The sequence below is a fragment of the Toxorhynchites rutilus genome, chromosome 3 (genome assembly GCF_029784135.1).
Source record: "Toxorhynchites rutilus septentrionalis strain SRP chromosome 3, ASM2978413v1, whole genome shotgun sequence".
Classification (NCBI taxonomy): Eukaryota; Metazoa; Arthropoda; class Insecta; order Diptera; family Culicidae; genus Toxorhynchites; species Toxorhynchites rutilus.
The window spans coordinates 281,764,068-281,781,070 of record NC_073746.1 but is presented as its reverse complement, the minus strand read 5'-3'; positions in this window follow the sequence as shown (position 1 = coordinate 281,781,070).

The window sequence follows — 17,003 nt, the reverse complement described above, 5'->3', positions numbered from 1 at the left end:
GAGATTAGGAATAATGGTGCTGGTGCAGCAAGTATATAATCGACTGTAGCCGAGTCTATGTTAATTGTGAAAAAGGCCACACAAAAAGCGTTCGGGGTAAAATTTGAATGCTAGTGTATTGTTCTGCGGGAGCAAGAATGCATCATCAATCAATTATCTTCAACTGATTCTACGATGAAAAAAAAAAATCATTTCAGGGCGATCATACCATTCTACTAATCGATTATTTCTCAAATTTTACAGTATTATAAAATAATAGCCGAAGTTATAAATATGCGACGTAGCTAGAACAACATCGTAGTTCTACGTCAACAATGCGGTCGTATCTTGAACACAACCTCCTATAATTTTTTTATTCAGATACGCAATATGTTTTCCCCATGTACATTTAGCATCAAACCAAACTCCAAGATATTTGAAGCTTGTGGATTGAACGATGGTTTTGTTGAACAATTGAAGCAGAAGTTCGGGAGGTTGGTGCTTCCTAGAAAATACAACCATTTCTGTTTTCTCAGTTGAGAATTCAATACCTAGCTTCACAGCCCATGTAGATAAATTATTTAAGGAAATTTGCAGCGGTCTTTGCAAATCAATAGTTCTAGTACCTGATATGGATACAACACTATCATCTGCCAGTTGCCTCAAAGTACATCCATCTGCAAGATGATCATCTATATCATTAATATAGAAATTATACAGAAGAGGACTTAAGCAAGAACCTTAAGGAAGACCTATGTAGCTAGTCCTAGAAACGGCACAATTTCCATGAGAAAAGTGCATGTGCTTTTCGGATAACAGATTAAACAAAAAGTTGTTTAAAATTGGTGAAAATCCATGGTTGTGAAGTTTATCGGATAAAATTCTTATAGATACTGAGTCAAGCGCCCCTTTAATGTCTAAGAAAACAGAAGCCATCTGTTTTTTATTACCAAAGGTCGTCTGAATTTTGGAAGCAAGTAACACGAGACAATCATTTGTCCCTTTGCCCTTGCGGAAACCGAACTGCGTATCTGATAAAAAGTTATTCTCTTCAACCCATTCGTCTACACGTCGGAGTATCATTTTTTCCAATAACTTACGGATGCAAGATAGCATGGCTATTGGTCTGTATGAGTTATGGTGGGAAGCTGGCTTATTCGGTATTTGAATGGCTATTACTCTCACTTGTCTCCACTCGATGGGGACAATATTTTGCTCAATAAACTTATTAGATAACCTTAATAAACGTTTCTTTGCGACGTTTGGAAGGTTCTTCAAAAGATTAAATTTGATTCCATCGGAACCAGGAGCTGAATTATTGCACGAAAGAAGTGCAAGTGAGAATTCAGTCATAGAAAACAATGTCTCGTTATTACTATTGAAAGACGGTGTATTACGAGATATGTCTTCTGCAGGGACAAAATCTGGACATATTTTTTGGCAAAATCAAGAATCCATCGGTCGGAATACTCTTTGTTTTCGTTTGTATGGTTTTTGTTTCGCAAACACCTGGCTGTGTTCCACAAGGTACTCATAGATGTTTCCCTTGACAAACCATTGACATATCGTCGCCAGTAACTGCGTTTTTTCGCTCCAATAAGATTTTTGAATTTGGTCTCCAAAAGTTCATACTTATCAAAATTTTCCAATGAGCCATTTTTGCGAAAAATTTTGAAAGCAGAGGATTTATTGAAATAAGCATCCGAGCACTCTTTGTCCCACCAAGGAGGACCAGGGCGTCGGCGAAGTTTTGCACCAGGGAAACGTTTCGTTTGAGCTTGAATGGCAGTGTGGTAAATCAAACTAGCAATGAAATCATATTCTTCGAGAGGTGGAAGTTCAGGAGTCGAATTGATGCTCTCTGATATAATACTAGCAAATTTCTCCCAGTCAATATTATGGGTAAGATCGTATACAACTTCGACCAATTTCTGGGGACACATATCATTGGCAATGGAAACAAGGATTGGTAAGTGATCGCTACCGTGAGGATCTTGGATTACTTCCCACATACAATCTAACGATAAAGTAGACGAACAGAGTGACAAGTCTAGTGTACTTTCTCTTGCAGGAGGTTTGGGTACTCTTGTAGCTTCGCCAGTGTTCAAAATTGATAAATTGAAATTATCGCATAGATCGTAGATGATTGAGGAACAGTTATCATCATAGAGTTCCCCCTAGGCCACACCATGTGAATTAAAATCACCCAAGATTAACTTGGGTTCAGGTAAAATCTCGATAAATCCATCGAGTTGGTTTCGTGAAATTCCAACTCTGGGAGGAATATATACAGAAGCAATGCATAGGTCTTTTCCCCTTATTGTGGTTTGACAAGCAACTACCTCGATTCCTAGATGCGATAGTAATGGGATTTTATAGAAGGAATGGCATTTTCTGATCCCCAAAAGAACGCCACCGTGTGAGTCTCTTCGGTCTAACCGGATAATGTTAAAATCATGAAAATTCAAGTCCTCATCAGGAGTAAGCCATGTTTCACAAAGAGCAAATACGTCAGAATTTATATTGTTGACTAAAAATTTTAACGATTCGATTTTGGGTTTAATACTTCTGCAGTTCCAATGAATAACTTTAATTGTATCTATATCGCTTATAAAACAATTAGGCATCGAGTGAGAAAATGGTTGCAAGGAGGGGCCATTTTTTTTCAAGAATGCAAACAATGCAGGAACCAAACTAACGATAATACTTTTGAGGGGCTCGGGAATGTTTAAAGCATCTAGAATGTGACTCGCAATACTTGGAAGGGAAAATAACCCAGCTTTGGGAGACCCAGACGGAGTGTTCACGTCTTTTTGTGTTCTCGCGGAAGTAAAACCAGGAGGTGTTTGCTTTGAAGGTGTTTGTTTTGGAGTTTTATCACTTCCAGAGGATTTCTCAATTGGTTTAACGTTTTCTTGCTTCTTACGAGGAGTCGGAGGAGTAAGAGGAGCAGAAATTTTTCTTTTTCTTGAGCCTCCTGGTATTGACATGAATGCTTCTTCAATGGAAGTAAAATTTTCACAATCATCGGTTGGCAGAATTGCATAAGGGTTCTCTTGTGCTCCAGGATTAGGGGTCTCTTTTGCCACAGCCCTTTTGAGCATTTCAGTATAGGTCGTCTTGGATCGTTGTTTGAGAGAGTTCTTAACTTTTGCCTCCCGCGATTTAAACGCTGAACACGCAGAAAGATCGTGAACTTCCCCTTTGCAAAAAATGCAGTTATCGGCGTCTTCAGAGCATGATTTATCATGAAAATTCAAAAATTCAAATGATTTATCCTCATGCATCCCCCCACATTTTACACAATGTATCTTGTTGCTGCAGTGGGAGTCTGTATGCCCCAATGGCTTGCATTTCATACAACTCATCACTTTAGGTACGTAAAGGCGCACCGGAAGCAAAACCTTTTCAATTTCCACAATTGTTTTCCGGGAAAGGTTACTCGAAACGAACCTGATTCGAAGTACTCTTTCCATTTTTCGGAATGAGATACCGAATGCAATTTCTTGCAAGCAAGTATCTTCAGATGATCAATATTGGCATTCTTGAATCGACCTTTTCCTTCGTTTAATATTTCATCACACGTTAGACTAGGGTCGGTGATGACACCATCAATTTCAACGTCTTTTGAAGGAATATAAACAAAATATTCCTCCGTAAAAAGTTTGCATTGCGTAATCTCAGTGGCTTGCTTGCGGTCTTTGACAACCACGCGAAGCTTGTTCTGTCTAATAAGTTTTATCGAATCGACCGTGCTGAAATTCTTTTTGAGTTCTCTGGCTATTGTCAAAATTCGCAGAGCTTTCTGACGGGGGCGAAAATAAACATGGTAAGGTCCATCGGAATCTTCAGGATAGGACTTAATCCGAGGAGCTGTTTTTGATGGTGGATCGGGGTTCCCCTAAATTAGCGAGGTATTATCTGACATAGCTTTTGAAAACCGGTGAAGCTGTTAATAGTGAACGTTACCGATAACGTTTCATCGAGCTCTGTTCCAAAAAAGATTGGAATATTTGAAAAGCGATTTTCATGATGACAATGCTCCATCACACCAAGCGAGACCGGCCAGGGAAATGCTTGAGTTAGTTAACTGGGATCAACAACAAGCTATTCAATTATTTAAAAAATGGGCGAAAATGGCTTGATAAATCAGGTTCTGGAAAAGTTGTGCAGGATGGAAGAACGATGGAGAGTAGAAATTTGCTTTTGGACACCCACATTAAAAATCCGCCGCGAGGTAAATCGACCATGTATGATGTGCTGAAACGTTTCCGTGAACGTACTTTTTCAACTTTTTCAAGTTTGGAAACGAAAAAAAGTTGCACGGGGCCAAATCTGGAGAATACGGTTGATGGAGCAGCAGTCTGTAGTGCACTTCGACCAATTCGGCCGTGGCGACGGCAGAATTTCTGTTTTTTCCATTTTTTATAAAATCCGCGGACACGCCCGCTTCCACACACGGTCAAAACAAAACTACGAGTCCGAGTGAAATTTTGACAGTAGCCGTTTACGAGGATGTACTACACGATATGTAATCTCTCTTGCGATACTGACATCATCGGGCGATGAGGCAAAGTACTTATCGGACCGCCCTCGTACATAAAGATAGATTTTAGGCAGCTCCCAGGCCTGAAATTCTATGAGACCACTGTCAGAGGACAGGGGACAAATTTAAGTTCGTTTCCGCTGATAAATTTGTCAGGAAGTTCTTGATTTGGCATGGATTTTCAGCTATGACCAGAAAACCAAGGCTCTCGTCACAAACAAGACAATGGACTCGAAAATGTAAGGGAATAATGCCTGCAGAAATGTCTCAATCGGTTTATTAAGGCTAACAAAGAGCCAGAGAAGTATTGGTTGGATAGTAACGGTCAAAACTGTAACGTAATACTTTGTTCAATGTGCTTTTTTTTAAAGAAAAATAAATTATCTGCATTTTGATATAAAAACATTTTTTGTACCTTTAGACAATCCCGAAATACAACTTGTTTTGTGATTCCGGATTCTAAATGAATCATGCTCCAAATTCCGGATTCTCATGCATAAACCTGGTACACCATATTCGACCCGGCCACATATTCGTTAATTGTCGCTATCTACCCAAAAACACAATTCGTAGTACCGTGTTTGGTTATTTTTATTGATAATATTTCTATATTTATAAATGTTTACAAATATTTGCTGCTATTATATTTGAATGTTTGACCATCTCACGCATTTACATCCGGATGGTAATCGAACGTTATCTTTGTACAGTTGCCTAGTCAGCAGATTGATAGCTAGGAGGATGTCGTTTCCAAAAACCTCAGCAAAGCGTTCCTCGTTGAGAGCGACTATCTCATCGACCGTCTCATGCGGATAGTCTTGATCCCACGCAAGATTGCGAGAGTTAGCCTCTCTCGATCTTACCAATGGCTGGAACAGTGATGCTGAGTACACTAGTACCATTAGATGGTGGATCAAAGCAGAAGAAACCAGAACTGTTATCATTTTCAACATTTTGTTTGGATTTTATCCAGGCACTTTTCACTATAAGTATCACCTACGGATTACTGATTTATAGTGTTCTAGGATTCTCCAAGCGATGGAAGTTTTTATAGTTCTGATAAAATACCTAATGATCCATTTTTTACCTCTTCACAAATGGGCAATAAATATCTACCTGTATTCATACAAGTTCAAAGGTTGAATTTTTTTGCTGCCTTTACCTGACTTATGTCATGTGTTGGACTGTTCACTAGCAAACTTTCTGCGATCCAAAAGTGGAAGTTTCAGGAAAACTGCTGTTTTGCGAAGGAGCAAAATGAATCAAATGAGGTCCAAATAACGTCAGAGAAAGTAAGGTTCTAGATATGCCAGTCAAAAAAATTGAGTTTTGTAAAAGAACCACACAATAATCGACCCACTTTTCATCCACCCGGTAAGCACGGCCGGTAAGTCTCAAAAATAATTATATGTTTTTTTCTGCTGGATTTTTAAAATAAAGTGACACAGTTCCTCTCTTATATTTTTTTCCATAAAACTCGACATGTTGTCAATCGTTGCTAACATGGTTAAATGTATTATAGTGAATTTCAAATTACACACACAAAGTTCTTGTAATGTAATGTTATTGTTATTTGAAAAACAACGTGAACTGATTGAATGAATTTCCCTGATATATTGTTTTATAATAACTAACAGCATCATTTCAACGGCAACCACATACAACCGTCAATAAACCCCATTACCTACGATTTATTTTCCAAAGGCACGGTTGGGAATGAAGCGATTTGAAACAAAACCTGTGTACAAATCAACTATCAACGAGGTATTGATCGAAAAGAAGGATATTACAAACATCCTGCGATTCCTGATCTATGTCACGGGGTTCACAATGAATCGTATCTCTAAAAGCTGAACTTAGAAACACAAGGTCGGCTCTCTTTAAACAAGAATTAATAAATCGAGGGAACAGTTAACTATAATTGCTTTATTTTCTTGTGTGTCTATGGACTTGTATCCAGCAGACAAAGGCGGATTACCGAGTGAATGTTGTACAGGTGGGTGGGCGACTGTCGTCGCCCAATCAAGTAGTGATTCAAGGAATTCAATAATAACAAGCTGATTCACTGCTCAGATGACGGGTTGGTTGCGAAAATATGGTACATTTGTAGGAAAATGAAAATGCTCAATCAGAAAATTTAACTGAAATAATGAAGACCCAGTAAAGCTAACACTCTCTCGATAATAAGCTAAATTGCTCTCGCTTTTATCTTCCATATCTGATTCTCCCGGCCATGAAATTGAGAGTACAGGTTTGAAGTGCATTGTTAAAGTGTTAAAGTTATGAAAAAATGACTTCTTTTTGATCTGGAGTATTTAAAATGTTCAAACCTTACGATCGATTTTTTGTTGCTATCAGTGTCACATGAAATATCATAATCAGAAACGAAAGAGTAACTTGTCAGTCAATCAAATATCTCTGTGGCAAGAGAAACTGGAACCGCTAAACGTGCTAAAGATCAGATGTAACCTAATTGGCCAATTGGATTTGTAGTTGACTTGGTCCCAACCAAGTTTTCATGTCTAAAAGTCAGCGTTGTCAGCGTATGACTTCGAAAAATGTGGCCACACTGGAACTGAGGGAAACATATCGATAGGTGTTTGTAGAGCTGAAGGTAGAGATAAAAATTAGTCTAATCGCTGAGTTGAAGCTGGGAATTCAACGGGGCTTCATCAAATTATTTCGCCAATTCCACGTAATCTACAATTTAGAGCTCGCATCACCACCGCTAGTGGCATGACCATGATAAGTATATTATATTGAAGAAAAATCGTGATTACCTGTTATTATTTATTGTATTGTTCAACAAAACAAGTCATTATAGAAAAGTCCATGTTATAAAATCTGTCTTGGTTTTTACGTAGAACTATGTCTTTCATTTCACTATTGGGGTGTTGAAAGTTCAAAATTTCGAAAACGAGGGGGTTACGTTCGGAAAACAAGGTTTTGAACGTTAATATCTCTCTATCGAATGAACGAAGAGGTATGAAAATAACTTTATTCGGATGATAAAAAGTCTGCGAGTAATGCTTTTTATTTATTGACCACAAACAAGTTTTTGTCAATAGCTCAAAACTGCTTCGAAAACGAAATATTTCAGTCATCATAAATATAGGTAGGTGGGAGGTTTGCCACGAGAAACGTCAATGAAAAAATTATGGAAAGTGGCTCGAAACATGAGAAATCGTTCTTCAACGAATGAAAGCGAAGAATATTCACATCGATGGATTTTGAATTTTGCACGGAAGGTTCGTCCTGATTCCACTCCTGTGCAAAAAATAGAGCGAAATATACCACAAGATAGGTGCGATCTTGATTCCGAGTTTTCGATGGTAGAATTCTCTCTTGCTCTCCTTTCTTGTAACAATTCTGCTCCAGGATCGGATCGAATTAAGTTCAACTTGCTGAAAAACCTCCTTGATGTTGCGAAACATCGTTTGCTGAATTTATTCAATCGGTTTCTGGAGCATAATATTATATTATGTCATATGACTGGAGACAAGTACGAGTTACCGAGCTGCCGCCTCTATTGAATAATATGTTATATAACTTGCTTTGCGAGAAACATTTGAATTTTTCTCACGGGGATTCGACAGTAAGTCGGGTCTCCTACATGGGACTCCCCCAGGGCTCATGTTTATGCCCCCTTTTGTACAACTTCTATGTAAGCGACATCGACAATTGCCTTACACAAAATTGCAGCCTAAGACAACTTGCAGATGATGGAGTGGTGTCTGTCGTAGGATCAAACGAATCCAACCTGCAAGGACCCTTACAAGATACTTTGAACAATTTTTCAACCTGGGCCATTGGTCTAGGAATTGAGTTCTCCACGGAGAAAACAGAGATGGCCGTCTTTTCTAGGAAGCATAGACCAGCGAAACCAAAGCTTCAACTTTTGGGTAAACCGATCGCTTATGCTATGTCATTCAAGTATCTTGGGGTCTGGTTCGACTCCAAATGTACTTGGGGGCCCATACTAGGTATCTGAGTAAAAAATGTCAACAAAGGGTAAATTTTTTCCGCACAATTACCGGCACCTGGTGGGGAGCCCATCCCGAAGATCTTATAATGCTGTATCGAACAACTATTCTCTCAGTGATGGAGTATGGCAGTTTCTGCTTTCAATCAGCTACAAAAACACACCTCATTAAAGATCGCTTCAATTTATTATCTCTTCGGTTCTTCATCCGGTGTAAGGTTATGGATCCATTGGTGATCGGAAATTTTGAACAGCTTATCGAGCTAAATTTTCGATCCGGATTCATGAATACATATCATGAATTCATCTCCATGCAGGTTGTTCCTTCTTCGTATATTCCCAACCGTGTTTGTTTTCCTGACTACATCAATTCCTCTGTACATTTTGATCTGTTCATGAAGGAGAAAATCCATGACGATCGGGGATCATTCCAACGATCTTCGGTGCAAAGTATGGGCGTGTCATTTGTGATAATATGTACTTTACTGATGGGTCCTCTATGAATGAGTCCACAGGATTTGGAGTGTTCAACGAATTTTTTAGCACCTCCCACAGTCTTCAGAATCCTTGCTCAGTGTATATTGCTGAATCGGCAGCAATACACTGGGCGCTGGACAGCGTCGCCTCACGACCTGTTGAACACTATTACATTGTAACGGATAGTCTTAGCTCTGTCGAAGCTATCCGTTCAGTGAGGCCGGAAAAGCACTCGCCGTACTTCCTTGAGAGAATATGAGAAAATTTGAGTGCTTTATCCAGACGCTGTTATGTCATTACCTTTGTCTGGGTCCCTTCACATTGCTCAATTTCGGGTAATGAGAGGGCTGACTCATTAGCCAAAGTGGGTGCGATTGAAGGCGACATTCATCAGCGTCAAATCGCCTTCAACGAATTTTATTCTTTAGTCCGTAAAAATACCATCACTAACTGGCAACGCAAATGGAACGAAGATGAATTGGGCCGGTGTCTCCACTCAATTTTTTTTTTTTTTTTTTTTTATCTGTATTATAGTGACTTTCAACTCATTTGGCTGGTTCGTCACTTTTACTTCCATTTTTGGAAGAATGTCGGGAGTGAGAATTGAACTCGTGACCTTTAGCGTGAGAGGCATGGATGTTACCACTACGCCAGATCGGTTCCCGGCTCCACTCAATTATCCCTAAGGTTAGCTTCAACCATGGTTCAAAAGTCTAGATTTGAGTTGAGACTTTATTCTCACCTTCTCCCGACTTATGTCCAATCACTGTTCGTGATTAGACATGAGTCGCGCTACTTTTCGTTTTAATCTTGTCGACGGCAATCTCCGCGTTTGTGGCCATGGTTACCAAGACATCGAACACGTTGTTTGGTCGTGCGAGTTGTATCTTGTCGTCAGATCGAATTCAGAAAACACCCTTCGGGCTCGAGGAAAGCAGTGTCGGTGAGAGGTGGCTCGGTTAGACCTTGATTACATGTCCCAAATATATGTTTTCCTTAAAGCTATCGATCTTCGAGTGGGATTGTTCATACATCCCTTTCCCCTCCTTTCCGTCCTTCACGAGCTATCGGTTCGCTTCCTACTAACATTAGAATAGGTTAAATTTTAAATACATATTAGGCTGTCAAAAAAGTCCTGCGGTATTTCCGCGAGGTGTCGTTGTAAGCGCGTAGTTCTAGTTGTATTCATTGTATCGAGTCATACTATAGCTTGTTGGAAAGGTATAATATAGCGCTATAATATAGTCCTTGACAGCGTTTTATTTGGTGTCGCAAATATGGAGCAAAATAAAGAGAAAATCCGACATATTTTACAGTACTACTATGACAAAGGCAAAAATGCATCTCAAGCTGCCAATAAAATTTGTGCAGTTTATGGACTCGATACAGTTTCCATTTCCACCGCACAACGATGGTTTCAACGTTTTCGTTCTGGTGTAGAGGTCGTCGAAGATGCGCCACGCTCCGGAAGGCCTGTCGTCGAAAATTGCGACAAAATCGCTGAATTAGCCGAGAAAGACCGGCATAGTAGCAGCCGTAGCATCGGCCAAGAGCTGGGGATAAGTCATCAAACCGTTATTAACCATTTGAAGAAGCTTGGATTCACAAAGAAGCTCGATGTATGGGTGCCACACACGTTGGCGCAAAAAAACATCTTTGACCGTATCGACGCATGTGAATCGCTGCTGAATCGCAACAAAATCGACCCGTTTCTGAAGCGGATGGTGACTGGCGATGAAAAGTGGGTCACTTACCACAACGTGAAGCGCAAACGGTCGTGGTCGAAGCCCGCTGAAGCGGCTCAGACGGTGGCCAAGCCTTCATTAACGGCCAGGAAGGTTCTGCTGTGTGTTTGGTGGGATTGTCAAGGAATAATCTATTATGAGCTGCTTCCCTATGGCCAAACGCTCAATTTGGACCTGTACTGCCAACAACTGGACCGCTCATGAAGAAGAGGCCATCTTTGATAAACAGAGGCCGCATTGTCTTCCATCAGGACAACGCCAGGCCACACACTTCTTTGGTGACGCGCCAGAAGCTCCGGGAGCTCGGATGGGAGGCTCTTTTGCATCCGCCGTATAGTCCGGACTTGCACCAAGTGACTACCACCTGTTTTTGTCCATGGCGAACGAGCTAGGTAGTCAGAAGTTAGCCACAAAAGAGGCCTGTGAAAATTGGCTATCCGAGGAAGCGAGCTTCTATAACAGGGGTATTATGAAGTTGGCATCTCGTTGGGAACAAGTCATCGAACAAAACGGCGCATATTTGACTTAAAACAGATGATTGTAACTAATTTTATGAACAAATGAAAATTCAAAAAAACCGCAGGACTTTTTTGACAGCCTAATATTAGATGTAAGGATAGTTTTAAGAATTGAGCGTGAAGTGTCAGTGTGAATGAGAATGTGAATGTGAATGTGAGTGTGAGTGTGAGCACACATCCCCTTACATCCCATCCTTTTCCTAATTAAAAAGTGACCGCGAGTAATCGGTTTCCTATTTTAGTAACCATAGAATTAAGGGAACCTGTTAATATATGCTAGTAGAAATATAATTAAGAGTTTGGCTCCTTTAAACTTATGTATGCCTATAAAAATAAACGGATTAATAAAAAATATATATAGGTACCTTCTTGAAATTTCATTTTAGTCTCGATTAGTCTACGGCTGATGCATGATGCAAGATAGGTCAGCTGGTCAACCTCTGTAAGTTCCTCTTTTTCTGCCGTGATAGACGAACATGCAAAATCGTTATAAACGTTATGCTTTTCGGATACTGTTAGTTTCTGTCAATTGACAGCCGTTACTGTACCCTACAACGTACACAAGCGAAAGAATATTATTTCGTATACATTTGAGCAGACCGCAAGACAATTCCAAAGAAGAACTAAATATCCATCAATTGAGAATTGATTTAGATGCAATTTCAAACAAATGATTACTAAGCCAACGATAGTTCTGCGTTAACCTTGCGGTTATATCACAGATACAACCCACTTTTATTTTGTTCGTTTTGGGTGGGGAAACCGGCAAATTTGAATAACGGCTTCTTCAACAACTGGAAGGTTAGGATTTAGTTTGAAGTTCCGTTCACAGTATATCGATCGCCCCAACCATGTCAGGATCAAATGAAGGAGTTCAGGGTTTGTTGAGAATGCAAACCAAACATCCATATCCATAGGGGTTTGTAGATAACTCTTTGGGTTTATGACGACAACATAATTTTGCTGAGAATCTACAGTGTCAGATATTTTTGAAAACTTTTTAATTTGTTTACTCGTTTTTCGCAGTTTCAACTGATCGCTGAGATATGTTTCTGAGCCACCAAAAACTCTGGCACTAATTTATGTTAAGGCACTACGGACTGCATGCGGCCTCCTGTCATCAACACCAGCTGACTCCGCCCGCGCTGAAATTGGGGAATCCTCTTTCGACCTAATCATCGACTCGGTCATCGTAACTAGAACGACCAATTCTTTGTCGAAAACCAGCTGTAGGGGGGAGACCCACCTGACCTCCCTGAGCAACACGACACTGCAGCGGGTGGCGCATTCCAACCTTCCCCCGGAGGCAAAACAATCCTGGTTTGGGGCGAACGACTGGAGGTTCCTAACTGTTCTCGTGAAGAACGGTATCAGGAACCACTTCCGAGCCGAGGTGAGCTGCTGCTGGTCGTCTCCGATTCTGCGAGTGCCATTGATGCCATCGGTGCGACTAGGTCCAGACACCCATGGGTACAGGCCGCCAGGAAGAACCTATTGTCCGACACTGTGCTCAAATGGGTTCCCGGACACAGCAGCATCGGAGGGAATGAAGCTACCGACCGATTTGCCGGGATCGGTCCCATCGGATCGTATAACACTCGGGAGGTGCTGATATGTGATGATATGAAGGCAACTCTTTCCATAATTTTTGGTCCTAACTGTGATTCGCAGAGAGAGGACAGTACCTCAGGAAGGTTAATGGCTCGATTGCAAGATTCGAGGATGCAAAAATGATGCGAGAACAACGAGTCTTTTCCAGACTGAGAACCGGCACTGCTCGGTCCCGCACGGTTTCAGCGGAGGACCTTTTCGTCTACTCTGCGTCCACTGCCAAATCCATTGGTCATTTTCATCGGGAATTACAAGAACGGTCAAAATCGTCTAAAGAGAAGTTGAAATTTTTTAGGCAAATCATGCTCGACACTTGTTATGAGTATCTGACAGCGAACTGAAAATGTGAAAACGAGACGACAGTCTGTAATTCGTCTATGAAGTAGTCACATTTTGACATCCAAAATTAAAACATAAGACCAACTCGTGAAAATGAAATACAAATAAAACAAAAATTTCTGCATTACTCGAGAATTAATCAAGCAAACCAAACCAAATTTGGTATGTGAAGGTTTTAGGGTGCAATAAATGATTATATTGTGGTTAGATACTCCTCCTCCCTCTCTTAGGGGAGGTAGTCATACAAATGAAACACAAATCTCTGCATTACTCGAGAATTAATCAAGCAAACTAAACCAAATTAGGTATATGGAGGTTTTAGGGCGCAATAAATGTTTTCACGCTGGTTCGACACTCCTCCCCCCTCTCTAAGGGGGGTCTCCCATACAAATGAAACACATATTTCTGTACAACTCGAGAACTAATCAAGCAAACGAAACCAAATTTGGCATGTGGAAGTTTTAGGATGCAATAAATGTTTCTATGGTGGTTCGACACTCCTCCCCCCTCTTTTAGGGTGGGTTGTCATATAAATGAAAAAGAAATTTCTGCATGACGTGAAAACTAATCAAGCAAATGGAACCAAATTTGGCATATGAAGATTTTAGGGGGCACGAAACGTTTCTATGGTGAATAGACACTCCTCCCCCTCTTTAAGGGGAGAAGATGGGAGGTGTCTGTCTATATTCTATCATGTTTTCTGTATCAAACATTTATTCCATTGGTATAAATGGTTGGTATTCGTGTCTCTCACTAATGCTGACAGGTACGGCTATTTTGAATGCTCAGATGATTGTTAACTGCTTTTCTTACACGTGTTTTAGTTCATCTCCGATTTTTGCCTATTGCCTATCTCTAGAGAAATCCCTTCGTAGTGCTGAAGCAGAATCGGCTATGGCTATGGAAATGCTTAATGGAATGGGATAGAGTTGACCACTCTATCTACAAGAGCTGTTCTAAAAGTATCACGATTTTCGTATACCCACGGATTACTTATATTCGATTTCAGTTGTTGACGTGTTCGGGCTTCCGGCACGCTTTGCGTCGTTTACATCTTTTCGACCCTCCGAGAACATTATTTCGAACTCCGATAAACGTTGTTTCACTCCAAGGTAGGTTCACCATATGTCGCAATCAACATTCGGTATGTGTCGCGCACTTAATTTCGTTTTTCACACAAAATTTGATGAAGATTCTTTGATACATTTTTGCAATATGCAAAAATCGAAGATGAACCAAAACACGTGTAAGAAATGCAGTCGTCAAAAATTAACTGAACATTCAAAATAGCCGTGCTTTTCAGCATATGTGAGAGACATGAGTACCAACATAATGCCACAAAAAAAATCTAGAATCGAATATACGTAACCGAAGCGTTTTTGAAAAAGTATTCAAAAATTCCGAAGCTGAGAGGTTCACCATGGCAGAGTGAATTGGTGAGGGATTCGTTACACTTTCAACGGGACTGTCACTCTGATAATTTCTTTCGTAGAATGTCGATACGGCAGTGTCGACGTATATTCACCATACCACCACAGCACAGGTAGTTCTAACGCAAGAAATCAAGTTGGGAAGCTTTGTCGTATTTCACTGAGGGACGGGTACCGATATTTTAAATGAATGGTTTATGGTGAGTGTCAACTTTAGGAAGCGCGTATGGATATTCCACGGTAATCCGGAACACCGTAGATGCGTTAAGTGGTGAAAAAGCATTGATGTTGTCGCCAAATGTTCATACTGAATTTGGAAGATTCTTCTTCTTGTATGGCACTAACGTTTCCAGTGGAAATTTTGCCTTCTCAGCGTAAGTATTACTTGCGTCATTCTATTAGTAGTGTTTAGCTGAGATTTCAATGCCGAAACAAACCCTGAATGTATTCTGGAGGAACAAGCTCTGAAGTGAAGCTTCCTCCCTGGGTGAAGCTTTCGCACCCAGGGAAGAAGAGTTGATTTGCTACCGGAAACAGCAAGAGCACCCAAAAACCACTTGTAAAATGTACAAGACAACGAGTATAAAAGTCAGCGGTGCCGCGTGAAGCTTTCGCACCCAGGGAGGAAGAATTGATTTGCAATTAATTTGAATTTGTTGTACTCATTCCTCGCCGTTTTCATCACAACAACAGTCAAACGCCAAAAATAGGTCTACTGGAAGGAGTTTTACCTCAACAGAATTATTTCGTGGAACTGCCCAGACCGCTGAAAGCGTACTGCCCCGAGCAGTAGCAAGAATTGATGTCAAATTTTGGGTATGCCTTGCCAAAATCTCTCCCAATGTGGAAGGAGTCGACGTTCAAAATCTGTCAAATCCATGGATGATGTTGTGGTTAAATTAATAAATTAGTGCCAACATTTGTTCGCCGTCCACGTTGTTCTTTGTGTTCTTCAAGTCGAGGTCTTATGCAACAAACAGTAAACACTGAGCAAGAATGATAAGCATAGCCGTTTGTTTGAAAGTTACACAGTTTACAAGATTTTCTGCACAACAGCAGAGCAATAATTTCAGCGTGATCAACACGCTATCACTTCGGATAAGTTATTGGTAGAAATGCTTCGGTCAAAGTGGAACAGTACATAATTGCAGTTCAGCACAGGAAATTCTTGCACCACTATCACGCAATTGCAAGCAAGAAGTTAAAGAAGAAAGCCATTAATTTAAGTCCTTAGCGAAACTCAATTTCTGGAGACTATGTAGACGGATCCATCACTCTAGAGTTAAGATCCTTCCTAGATCCTTCTTTGAAGAACACAAAGAACAACGTAGAAGGTAAACAACTGTTGGCACTAATTTATTAGTTTAACCACAACATCATCCGTGAATGGGATTTGACAGATTTTGAACGTTGACTCCCTTCACATCGGGAAAGATTTTGGTAAGGTATACCCAAGATCTGACATCAATTCTGGCTGCAGCTCGAGGCAGTACGCTTTCAGTGACCTGGGCAGTTTCACGAAATAATTTTGCTGAGGTAAACACCTTCCTCTAGACCTACTTTTGGCGTTTGACTGTTGTCGTGATGAAAACGGTGAGGAATGAGAACAAAAAATTCAAATTAATTGCAAATCAACTCTTTCGCCCTGGGTGCGAAAGCTTCACGCGACTCCGCTGACTTTTATACCCGTTGTCTTGTACATTTTACAAGTGGTTTTTGGGTGCTCCTGCTGTTTCCGGTAGCAGTGTGAAATCAAAGCACGGATATAAGAGCAAAATAGCATACTTTTTTAGTTGGAACGATTTTCTGAAAGCGTAGCCCATAACAATAAAGATCCTATATCGCTCTCCGAGAGATTCTCAAGAAGGAAACATACAGTCTGTGTATGATCATTTTGTTTCATACCCACCAATCTATAAGCATCCTTTTTTCTGCAGGTAGTTCAATAACCCTTTGTTGAGCTATATTAATCACAGGCAGTGGTAGGACTTTCCTTCAACTCGCTGCCAAGCACTTCCTAAATCAAGTCGGCAATAAATGGATTAGTTCAACTACAAAGCTGAATAATGTTGGCTTAGGACAATACCAGTTTCGGTCCATGCTTCACACTGAGATTCTACAGGTAATTTTGACACCTTTGAATCGGTGGTCACACATAAAAAAAATCCGACAAACTGGATGCATTTCAGATAAAACCATACCATGAAATTGACTTTATCCAATATTTAAATTCAGTTTGACCTGTTACGTAATATATGAGCATGAGCATCAAGTCATTGGTAAATCCCCTACTTATACCACTTGTTTATTCTTCTCTAACCGCTCAATATCAACCCTATTCCATATGACAGATGTCTGGGACTATCTCTGGGACTG